The sequence below is a fragment of the Ruditapes philippinarum genome, unplaced genomic scaffold (genome assembly GCF_026571515.1).
Source record: "Ruditapes philippinarum isolate M1 unplaced genomic scaffold, ASM2657151v2 ctg3641_1_1_1_1, whole genome shotgun sequence".
Classification (NCBI taxonomy): Eukaryota; Metazoa; Mollusca; class Bivalvia; order Venerida; family Veneridae; genus Ruditapes; species Ruditapes philippinarum.
This window is the reverse complement of record NW_026865420.1, coordinates 36,285-49,530: the sequence shown is the minus strand read 5'-3', so window position 1 is coordinate 49,530 and position 13,246 is coordinate 36,285. Positions and strand designations below refer to the sequence as shown.

The following is a 13,246-nucleotide window of genomic DNA, read 5'->3' as shown; positions in this document are numbered from 1 at the left end:
TTTTGTTATACTTTAACAACATATGTTTAACTATGTAAATTTTAGTTTTCCTTAAAGATGATTTTAAAACTTTATAACCCTGATCTAAATTTATTTGGATAATGCTAAAAAGTGCATAAAATCTTCCTTGTTTTCCAATGGTTTAGTTTTTGGTCTTCCCAGGTCGTGCCTGGCTCCTGTCTTGGTCTTAATTTCCAGCAGAACTGGTCCGTCCATTGTCCTCATCTTGACCACAGCTGCTGCTACATCCTCGGGATTAATGGCAAGTAGATACTGTAAAAATTCACAATATACAACATGTATGTTAGTACTGTTTTACCTAATTATAAAATACTACAAGTCAACAGACTAACTCAATACAAAAAAGGCTGGAAATCCCAACTCTTAACATGGATTTTATTCCTTCATTTTTCTGACTCTTTCCCAGATAAACAGCCTAAAATAGGTTGGGGCCATGTTTGACTTACATTTTCTTATTTACAACGGCAAATACATCAGAGAAAGATCATTGTAGTGAAGAGCTGTGAAAGAAAGTGTAATTATTTTTTGTAAAGAATTAAATAAAAATTTCATATTTGACCTTGACAGTTCAGGTCATGTACAGATCAAGGTCATACTTGAATTATACAGTGTTGTCATTAGTGTTGTTTGTCAAAGTATGATTCAAATGTGTCCATCATGGCAACTAACTTGAGCTTGATGGTCAGTCATTTGAAGGTCAAGGTGAAACTTAAAGTATTCAACATGTCAGTTTTGTTATAAGTGCTGTACTGTGTTGCACTTATGAAATGGGTCACCTCAATTCCAACCTTAAGTTAACAACAAAAATATTTGAAAACCTACCTCCTTGTAACCACAACCTTTTGCAATGGACCCAAAGTCAAACTTTGTATGGTCCCCGGCATCTGTGGGTTGACCTCCCACTGAGTCATGGGCACCGTTATTTATTATTATGTGTCTGAAGTTGCGTGGGGCATGTTGACCTACTGTTGCCATGGCACCCATGTGCATGATCACAGATCCGTCACCGTCTAGACAGAAAACCTGAAGACATAATAAACAGATCATGTAAATTAAAGTACCACAAAAAACAAATAAAATATGGATGGAAATGCGTTCCTATTGTTACATTGAGCACAGAATTATCTCAATTCCAGGCTGTTCTATATATGCTATAACCTTACTAACCTACATATCTTAAATGGATTTGTCTCTCAAAAACCGTTCATCATTTTTTGGAATTTTTTTAAAAATGATATGGACCTTCTGTTTGTTTGTTTAATTGGGTTTTACGCTAAACCAACACATTATAGGTCATATAGCGACATCCCAGTTTTACTGGTGGAGGAAGACCTCAGGTGCCCATCCATGCAACATATCAGACACAAACAGGTACCCGAGTAGAACTACCGACGTACTGTAAGCTAGCTGGATAGCTTCCTCACATCAAAGAATCCAAAGTCCCTGTCGGTATTCAAACCCACAGCAGTGAGGAGCAAGTGGTTTGAAGTAAAGGACCTTAACCACTCGGCCAAAGACGCCCCTATGGACCACCTGAATCACAAACTATTTAGACCAGGAGCAGACGGAACTGATGTGACAGCTGATCTTGGTCTAAACTAGTTGCATGGATAGAATCTATTGTCACCTGCAATGTATATGAGAGTTTATACCACTTACATTAAATTTGTAATATTACAATATGTATTTCACTGACGAAGGCTATATTTCACTGACAAAGGCTACCTTTTATAAAAAGACCTCTTTGTCTTGATGATGTAAGGAAAGCAATGTGAACTTCTGTGAGTAAAAGTTGTATTGTGTAGAAGTTATCTAGGTAAAACTAAAGACCTTTGATCGGCTTTTTTCATTTGTGCATTATTTCAAGCGCAAGTGGTACTGTTATTACAATACTTCAATTGAAAAACCTGTTTATGAAATGTTCTTGCAATATTGAGATCTGTAGTGATTGATACAGATTTTATCTCTTTGGTGAATTTATATACCTGTCTTTTATGTTTCTGCATAGCTATACCAAGTGCAATAGATGATGCGTGACCCATAGATCCTACAGTGAGGAAATCTCGTTCATGTCCATCCTCTCTCTCTACCCTGAAATACACAAATTTATTCCACTTAACTTTGTGTAAGATTTCACAACTTATGAAGACTTGAATAAATGGAAGAAGGTTTACTTCTAAAATCACACTGACTTTTTAGGTTATAACATCCCTCATGCGCCTAAGCACCGGCTTGAGCTGTACTCAATTTATAACATTTAACAATTTAACATGCTGGTATCAATTACCCTGAAGAAACCAGAAAATTATAACAACACAGAAGTTAAGTATTGGGCAAATATTTACAGTTGCCACATGGCACTTTGCACCTGCTGTAAGTTTGCAACTAAAGTAAGGTTTCGAGTATTACAATGAATCATGGGCTACGAACCTGTATTCATACAACTCTCGGGACAACATTCCCGTAGTTCCGACCACAATGTCTTTCTGACCTAGATTATCTATGACTATCTTCATTGCATCTTCTCTAGATAACGGGAATTCCGGTATAACCCTTGGTAATTTATATGGTGAAAAGATCTGTCGTTTTACGAGCAGAGCATAGGGCCCTTTTGAAAGGTCCATGTAATGTCTTGCACTTTGTAACGCTAATTCGGCCCCTTCCTCATAATCTGGTAATGGCTGGAATGGGATCCCTAGAGCAGCTGAAAGAGATTACAAGTCATTAAAGCCACTAATTAAACACTCATTTACAGTTTTAACACTTAACCTGACGGTTTCAAAGAAATTTTTTTTCTAATAATCCTACAAGAAATATTTCTTCTAATAATCCTATGTATTTGACAGGAAACATGGAACAGATTTTTTTCTAATCAATGTGATAACCGGTCTAGCAATTATAGTTTTCCTGCATTATATGAAACAGATTATCTTATTTACATAAAATACACATAATTCAACTACAAAAATTAAGCCAGTTTTTTTAAATATATTCACAAATAATACTTTGTACATTAACAAAATCAATGTTTTTATAAATAAATAGATATCTAGAACAACTATAACAAAATTAAAAAAACATTGCCTGAGGGAATAAATCTTACCCAATAACCCTGGAGTTGACTTTGCCCTTGTGAAAGATTGTGAGGTTATCACGTTTGCCTGGTTCCCCTCTCCAAATCCCACTAGTAAAAAGCATTGGTATACTAATGCACTGCTGGTTACTCGGTATACATTAAAGCGGATTCAACAGTTTTACCTAACCCTGAAATTCTTGAAACAGGAACCAGTCATGTTAAAATATTCCCCAAAAATATTTCAGTGGCATAAATCAGGGGGAGATTTTGATAGATTTTGTTTTATCAAAATTTTTATTCATGGTTTCAATGCAAGAAAAGTACAACCTCTGCAGAGAAGCAGTCACTTCCAAAAACAAAAGAATTTGGCTGTTGTTATTAGAGGTGTTGCTAAAGAGAGGTAAAATTTATCAATTAGTCTGACTTTAGGAGGATTGATAATGTTGTTTTTAATTATAATTTGGAGGTTATTGCCTAGTTGTTTGAAAAAAAGTTATTGTTCAGTTGTTTTAAAGAGGTTATTGCTTAGTTGTTTTAAAGAGGTTATTGCCTAGTTGTTGTAAAGAGGTTATTTGCTCAGTTGTTTTAAAGAGGTTATTGCTCAGTTGTTTTAAAGAGGTAATTGCCTAGTTGTTTTAAAGAGGTTATTGCCTAGTTGTTTTAAAGAGGGTTTTGCTTAGTTGTTTTGAAGAGGTTATTGCTTAGTTGTTTTAAAGAGGTAATTTGCTCAGTTGTTTTAAACGGATTATTGCTTAGTTGTTTTAAAGAGGTTATTTCTTAATTGTTTTAAAGAGGTAATTGCTTTGTTGTTTTAAAGAGGTAATTTGCTCAGTTGTTTTAAAGAGGTTACTGCAAGGTTATTGCCTACTTGTTTTAAAGAGGTTACTGCTTAGTTGTTTTAAAAAGGTTATTGCTTTGTTGTTTTAAAGAGGTTATTATTCTGCAGAGGCTGTTCTGCTTTTTATTTCTTGGATATTTTTATATTGAGAAATTATTATGTGGATTATCAAACCAGTATGCAATATTATGTGGATTTAAGATAACTTTTGCTGAACAATATTTTTAATACTGAAAACAATTTCTTCACTTTCAATGAAAATATAAAGAATCTAAAGAAGAGTAACTTAAAAACTGAATTGTCTGATTGGATTTAAAGTCATATCAACACAATTAAAGTCATATGGTGACTTAAAAGCTTTATTGGTGAAGGAAGACCCCAGGTGTTCCTTTGTGCATAATTTCAGGCATGAAGGGGCACCTGAGTGAGTAGAACCATCCACCTTCCATAAACTAGCTGGATATTTCGAAACTGAGAATCCACTATTACATAAAATTTAAGTCAATATGGGAATTAGCTACTGTTGAGAAAATGAAAGTGAATGTACATATATAAATATTTACCTGAAGATAAACTAAGGCTGATTTTCCTGTAGCCAGATGATAACCTGAGGCTAGGGCGACCGAGTTGCCTTCATTCGCTGTTATAACATGGTTACTAGCAGGGGCATTATCTGTTACGTACGCACAGAAATCTGGAGGAAAAAAGTATGAAAATATAATTATTATGAATTTTCATCATATGCTGCAAATTCACTTATATTCATGGGCATGAAATTTCGTGGTTTTATCAAAACGGGCATTATCGTGGGTTCTTAAAATTCGTGGAATTTCTTGCAAAAAAAATAAAATAAATCACTTAATGCAAAGTAATCTTACACTTAATCGCTGAGCATTTTACTTACCGCATGTACATATCTTTAAGCATCACAAAGCGCTTGTCAATAAATTTAATCCTTGCCTATGGGCATTCATTACACAAAAATCAGCGGAAAAGCGCCAATGCATGTTTGTGATATATAGAATAGAGACATGGCAAGAAGTATTTGTTGGGATAAAATTTTGTTCCCGCGAATAATTATGATTTTACAGTACTGTAATTGGTGCTTATTAAAATGAATTGGTCTAAAATGGGCACATTTTCAATAAGCTCCAATTATTGATAAAAACAATAGAATTTTTTTTTTTGAAAAAGATGTCGACAGAATTCCAACCCATTAAGTATGAACATTTACATGATGAATAATAATTTTTTGTTCTAGAACAATTGATTATTCCACACTTTATAAAATGTAAACAATGCACTTTCATCATTTGCACCATATGATGTTCCTATAGAAATCATTATACATGTAGGATCCAATGTTGTTCTAATTTCCAGAGTTCAAATCATCCATATCAAATCCGTATCACAACCCCATATAGCTTCATTTCATTTCCAGAGTTTAAAAGGTTCATATCAAATCCATATCACACCCCATATAGCCTCATTTTCTTTTCTAGTGTCCAAAATATCTTTATCAAATCCATATCATACTCCATCTAGCCTAATTATCATTTTGAGATGTTCCGTAAGCTAGCTGGATTAAAAGCTCTTAACATGAAAGAATCTGAAGACACTTGTGTCCCTAACAGGGCGGTGAAAGGCAAGTGGTTTGAAGTCAACAACCGTAACCACTTGGCCATGGATACCCCTTGACCATGGATACCCCTTGACCATCTACTAATTCCACATGATTTCTAAATCAGATGAGTCAAAAATGACCATTTAACACAATGTCTGAGATATTTTGCCTGTCTCAAGGATCTAACCAGCGACCCCTTGATTACAATTCTGGACCAGTGCCCTGCCGATATAGCTAAGCGAGCGGACAGAGTAATTCAAGCAACTCAAGGAGTGAATTACCTCAAAAATCAATCTGGTTGTATGTATGTATTTCTTCACTTGAGAATGATCGTATTATAAAAATTTCCAGGTATACAATAAAAAAATTCATGAAGTAACTTATAATACGAACATTATTTAAACCTATTTTAAAAAACAAAGCATACCTTTTAACAAAGAATCTGGCACACCACAGAAAAAGTCTATCCCTTTGCCTATGAGCTGGTTATAGAAGACGGCAGGGTCCAAGAAGTCTCTGACCAACTCCGTCAGCTCCCCGGCCTCCTCGTTACGAATCTTCTGCTCCACATATTGCTGTGAATGAAAACATAAATTCTCAGTGTTACAATAGCTTTACATATACAATATCTTAAGTATGTTGAAATACGCTCTACACAGAAGACATTCTTTTAATGAGTTACATTACAAACAAGTTACCTAAAGAGTTACCATTAAAAGCAATTTTTGAAAGATCTGAGAGAACGTTATCGTGACAAACATGTTTAAAAACACACTACTCTAAGGATTATAAATATGGAAAGGGTTTTATCTATCAAGAGATCATCTTCAGAGAGAGGGATGTTTATAAATGCCTTAGAAAAATAAATGAATATAAGAAGTTGAAGAATGCTATTATGGTACATGTACTTTAGTTTTGACCTTTACAAATGCAGGGTTTTTCTTCCAATTTTTAAAGAAAATGTCTTGGGGGGTCCAATAATTGTTCTTTTTAGTTATACATTATGGCTGATATGACAGTCAGACATGACTGTCATTAGTAATGATCTCAAAATTATGCTACTTGTCTAACAGTTGCACCTTGTAATGGCTAGTAAGTTTTCCAAATTTCATGTTGATACCTTTTAAAATGTTTGTATAATGGGGGGCATTAATTAATTTTTGTACAACAACAACAATGCAGCAAGCATAATAGCCCTACTTTTACTTAGAAACAGATGAGCTAAAAATGAAATAAAGCATGTAATGTATCTTGATTTGTTCTTGGTATAAGTAAGCAGTAAGATATTACAAAGCCGGAGAAACCTTCACCCTTAAAAGATCAGTAACATAAAATTAATGACTTCTTAACACAATACTCCAGTATCCCAAAACAGAACTAAAATTTCAAAAATTACAAACCTGTCGAGGTGCCACTCCACCAAAATGGGCACGTTTCTAAATTGAGAAAAAATGTCAAAAGATGAACGTTCTGTGACAGAATTATGTTTTATGTTATTTGCATGTTTGATACATTTCCAATTCAAGCGTTTTCACAATCCCAAGCTTACACTTATTCAAAGAAATGGATTCATTTATCTCCTTTTTTAAAAGAACTTCAGCCAAATATTTTGAAAAGGGCATCAAATCATGTGACATTGATTTTTTCGATGAATGATGATTTTGGCATGGCAACTAATGGGCCTAATTAAGATACAGTATTGCTTTAATGTTTTAGTTTTGATGACTGAACCATCCAAAATTTTGCCTGCCCACAGATAAATTGTTATGTCTCTAATATAGTTATCAAATAACATTAAATTTATCCACAGGTATTGTTTTAGTTCATACAGAATTTATTTTAGTTCATATGTGTGGGAAAGCTCTATCATATAATCCTGGAACAAACCAATCTGATTAAAATCAGCTCCTAAATAACGCTACATATTAGGATCTGACAATCACTACTAGGTTATCACCCGAAGTTCTTGTGTTTTTTCAAACACTCAATCATCGGCAAGCTTTCACAATTTTGAAAGCAATGCGTTTTATGAAAAACAATGACTGAGTAGGTGATTTTCACGATTTTGAGTAAACAAACAAGGTGTTGTTTATATACCCTGCAGGTAAAGTGGCAAAACAATCTTGCCCATTAAAACTAACATCTATTAGATCTCTATTTTCATTTTACTTGTTTCAAATTACTTCCAATAATTTTTTTCTATCAAAAATCAACAATTTGTTTTACTTCCACGGACAACGTTAATTTGATACTTAATCTTCTAATGCCTATCTGTAAAATCTTGTTTGATTGCATGGCTAAAAATAGCTTTATCGGAAATCCGAATCACAATGAAGGCGAAACATATATGGTGGTAATCAGATCTACATGTAAGAAATAAGTAGATCTGAACTTTAGTCAGATTGGGAACCAACCAGGGTCTGAGATGATAAAGAAACTTTTCCAGGCTCAAACTCAGATCTCAGGTATTTGATTGGTTAGAAATTTGCAGGGAATGACTGTGCACTGACCAATGAAATTTTGAGATGTAAGACTGATATCAACAAGAGCACCGCTAGGCGGAGCATTATATGCCCGAAAGTGATTTATTTTTTTAGTATTAAAAGATGAAGCATATGTAATCAATAGGGGTCTTCTACCCAATATAGTGATCTATTTGATAAGTCGGGTTTAAACTTTATGCATCTAAATATTTGCCATCTTAACAACAAATTTGATGAATTTAGGCATACAATTGATAATGTAAAAGAACTAGATTTTATTGGCCTATGTGGAAACAATTTCTTTAATGAAATTATTCTGACAGTGAATATGTTTTTAGATAAATTATCAGTTATTCCGTTGTGATAGAGGTTCGAATGGAGGTGGGTTATATTATATTAACAAAACAAGTTTGTTAAACCCTTGCTATCCACAGGACAGCGATTGAATAGACAAACAATAGAAGCAATATGGATTGCAGGTTTAAATGTGAAAATTCAAAAATCTTTTCCTTGTTGGATTATATTTATGTTAGACCTCCCCATCACCTTTCCCTAGCTTGGGAATACAGATATTGAAGAAATACTTGAAAAGATTTTTTTCTAGAAGGTCAAAGTGAAAATTAATTTCTATTTTTGGAGACTTTAACTATAATTATGTCAATTCAAGGCAGCAATTAATAACACATGGAATCATGTTACAGATACATTGTAATCTCCAACAACTTGTTTAAAACACCAACCAGGAGTTACTTCCACTACATCTACTATAATTGATCATATCTATTCAAATGTTCCTGAGAATATACATAACATAACATGTACCGGTTCCTTACACTTAGTGATCACTACCCAGTCTGTTTTGTGCGCAAGTCTAGGAAATAAGCCTAAACATGGACCTGTACATTCTGTAATAACTTAAAATAGAAATATTGAAAACTTTTAATGAAAATAATATCTCATTTTAATTACAAAATCAACCTTGGTCAGTACTTGACATAAAATTTACAGATCCTGATGATGCATTAGACTATTTTATTAATACCTTAACATCAGTCCTAAACCAAACATGCAACCACACATAACAAGGCGAGTTAAATATGTTAAATCAGCCAGACTGGTTTTTTCACTCAATGAAAATAGCCGAAACAATTTTAAAGAAAGAGAGATAAAGAAAACAGGGCCGTCTAAAATATGATTATTAAAAAATACTTCGTTCAAAAGTCAAAAACTTACTGCCAGAAGCTAAAAAAATTTTTTCAAACAGTACAATGAAAATAAAAAAGATACAAAGAAAATGTGTGCAAAATTTAAAAAACACCATCAGGGAAAAATACTATATATACTCCAAACTCAAAATTCATTAACGATGGGAAAATGGGAGAGAACCCAATCATGATCCTGCCTGAAAAGGAACAAAATTTAAATGAATTCGTTCCAGGTATTTTTTAAAAAGGGCACCTTAATTTGTTCAAAAAACTTATCCGGGAATCATAAAAAATTAGGACTAAGAATCATAATTCAAATTGTTTTCAAAATGACCAATTGTTTCGAATTTCCTCCAATTCTGAAAAAAAATTTGTGAGGAACGTTGCTTGAAACTCTTAGACTTGTAAGCAAAGCAACTGGCCTTATTTGAGTACCAAAATAGGGTGCTCGTTTCTTAAAACTAAGGCTGCCATGTTATCTCAAGCCATCTGGTTAAAATAATTAAACATAAGTATTGATACAGGTAAATTTTCTTACCGCATTTAAAATGGCTAAAGTTTAATTCCAAATCTACAACAAGAGGGGGCCATGATGGCCCTGAGTCGCTTCAACCTGGCTATATAGCCCCTCCCCCCCCCCCCCCCCCCCCCCCCCCCCCCCCCCCCCCCCCCCCCCCCCCCCCCCCCACCCCCCCCCCCCCCCCCCCCCCCCCCCGGCCAATTTTTTTACCCAAGGGTTTTTATTTGTTTATTTGAACAGACTTTGTAGTAGACACCCATAAGAAGATGTTTCATGCTAAACGCTGCTAAACATCTAAGTTCTAGCTCATTGGGTTTTTTAAAAAAAGATTTTCAGTTTTGCTATACACATATAAGGAAAATCAATGACCCCCCGGGGCGGCGGCCAGTTTTGACCCCAGGGCTTTTTTTTTGACAATACTTGGTAGACACCCATTAGAACATGTTTCATGCTAAAAAATCTTAGCTCTAGCTCTTTGAGTTTTTTTTAAAAGAAGATTTTTTAAGTTTTTACTATATGCATATAGGGAAAATCAATGACCCCCCTGGGGCGGGGCCAATTTTGACCCCAGGGGCTTTTATTTGAACAAACTTGGTAGACACTCATTAGAAGATGTTTCATGCTAAATATCTTAGCTCTAGCTCTTTGGGTTCTTTAAAAGAAGATTTTTTAAGTTTTTACTATATGCATATAGGGAAAATCAATGACCCCCTGGGGCGGGGCCAATTTTGACCCAAGGGCTTTTATTTGAACAAACTTGGTAAACATTCACTAGAAGATGTTTCATGCCAAATATCTTAGCTCTAGCTCTTTGGGTTCTTTAAAAGAAGATTTTTTAAGTTTTTACTATAATATGCATATAGGGAAAATCAATGACCCCCCGGGGCAGGGCCAATTTTGACCCCACGGCTTTTATTTGAACAAACTTGGTAGACACTCACTAGAAGATGTTTCATGCTAAATATCTTAGCTCTAGCTCTTTGGGTTCTTTAAAAGAAGATTTTTTAAGTTTTTACTATATGCATATAGGGAAAATCTATGACCCCCTGGGGCAGGGCCAATTTTGACCCCAGGGCTTTTATTTGAACAAACTTGGTAGACACTCATTAGAAGATGTTTCATGCTAAATATCTTAGCTCTAGCTCTTTGGGTTCTTTAAAAGAAGATTTTTTAAGTTTTTACTATATGCATATAAGGAAAATCAATGACCCCCTGGGGTGGGGCCAATTTTGACCCCAGGGGCTTTTTATTTGAAACAAACTTGGTAGGAGACACTCATTAGAAGATGCTTTCATGCCAAATATCTAAGCTCTAGCTCTTACGGTTCTTTAAAAGAAGATTTTTAAGTTTTTACTATATGCATATAGGGAAAAATCAATGACCCCCCGGGGCGGAGCCAATTTTAACCCCAGGGCTTTTATTTGAACAAACTTGGTAGACACTCACTAGAAGATGTTACATGCCAAATATCTTAGCTCTAGCTCTTTGGGTTCTTTAAAAGAAGATTTTTTAAGTTTTTACTATATGCATATAGGGAAAATCAATGACCCCCTGGGGCGGGGCCAATTTTGACCCAAGGGCTTTTATTTGAACAAACTTGGTAGACATTCACTAGAAGATGTTTCATGCCAAATATCTAAGCTCTAGCTCTTACGGTTCTTTAAAAAAGATTTTTTAAGTTTTTACTATATGCATATAGGGAAAAAATCAATGACCCCCCGGGGCGGGGCCAATTTTGACCCCAGGGCTTTTATTTGAACAAACTTGGTAGACACTTTCACAGAAGATGTTTTCATGGGCCAAATATCTTAGCTCTAGCTCTTTGGGTTCTTTAAAAGAAGATTTTTTAAGTTTTTTACTATATGCATATAGGGAAAAATCAATGACCCCCTGGGGCGGGGCCAATTTTGACCCCAGGGTTTTTTATTTGAACAAACTTGGTAGACACTCACGTAGAAGATGTTTTCATGCCAAATATTCTAAGCTCTACGCTCTTAGGGTTGTTTAAAAGAAGATATTTAAAGATTTTTCTTTCGGTTGCCATGGCAACCAGAGTTCTGCATGGAATTAAATTCTTTGAACAATTTTTAAAGGTGACCACCAAAGGAACATTCCTGTGAAGTTTGGATGAAATTGGCTCAGTGGTTTATGAGGAGATGTCCTTTAAAGCAAAAGTTTACGGACGGACGACGCACGACGGACGGACGCCGGACGAAAAGCGATCACAAAAGCTCACCCTGTCACTTTGTGACAGGTGAGCTAAAAAAGGGTCTAAATTTGATAAAAATAACTATAGACCAATCTCTGTTTTACCTGTTTTATCAAAAATCATTGAAAAGCATGTATCTGATAGTCTCAAACAATTTCTTGAAGACAATAACCTTTTTCATCAAAAACAATCTGGGTTTAGAACAAGTCACTCTTGTGAAACTGGTCTAACATCCATAGTAGACAACTGGATTGATCAAATCAATAACAACAATCTTGTAGGAACCATATTTCTTGACCTAACAAAAGCATTTGATCTAGTTAACCATACACTACTCATTGAAAAACTTAGTTGTTATAACATCTCAGATCATACATTACAGTGGATCCAATCATACCTAACAGAAAGATCTCAGAAGGTATCTGTGTCTAGGCACCACATCTGAGTCTTTGGGTGTATCAGCTGGAGTCCCTCAAGGATCTGTCTTAGGGCCCATTTTATTCTTGATCTATATATAAATGATTTACCTTTACATCTTGAACACTCAGAAATGGATATGTTTGCAGATGATGCTACAATAAGTGCTACAGGACGTTCCACTGAAAACTTTAAATGTAAAACTTCAAAAAGACCTACACTCTATTCAAGAATGGTGCACTCACAGTGCTATGATACCTAATAACAGACAAAACTAAAGCTATGTATATATCAGCCTCAAAAAAGACCAAACATTACATTCATGCATCAACAAGTACACCACTTCAATTATTTTAACAATAATATAGAGTTCACTGAATCTGAAAAGCTTCTTGGAGTAAAAGTTGACAATTGCCTAACGTGGAAACTTCAAGTAGAAACAAACAATAAAGAAATGCAATAGTAATCTCTATCTTCTTTTAAGGTTAAAACAATATCTCAATTTACATGCCAGGAAACTTTTCTATAATGCCTATATTTTACCTCATATAGACTATTGCTGTTCAATTTGGGGAAATTGCTCAAAAAGAACTTCTTGAGAGAATACTAAAATTTCAAAAACGAGCAGCTCGCATTATCCTAGATAAAGCTGCAGATGCACCATCTGAACCTCTTTTTCAAAGAATTAAGATGGATGAAATTTAATGACAGGGTTGAGTACAAAAAGCAATCCTGATATACAAAATCATTACATGAAGAAAACTCACCATGCTACATGAAAGAAAAATTTCATTTTATCTCAACTTTACATAACAGAATCTTAGATCAACAAACAATCTTAATCTACATTGTC

General features: G+C 34.6%; 1 pseudogene; it reads right to left on the bottom strand.

Moving 5' to 3' along the window:
- LOC132728943 (phosphonopyruvate decarboxylase-like) overlaps positions 1 to 13,246 on the bottom strand; it is a 33,990-nt pseudogene continuing 20,744 nt past the window's right edge.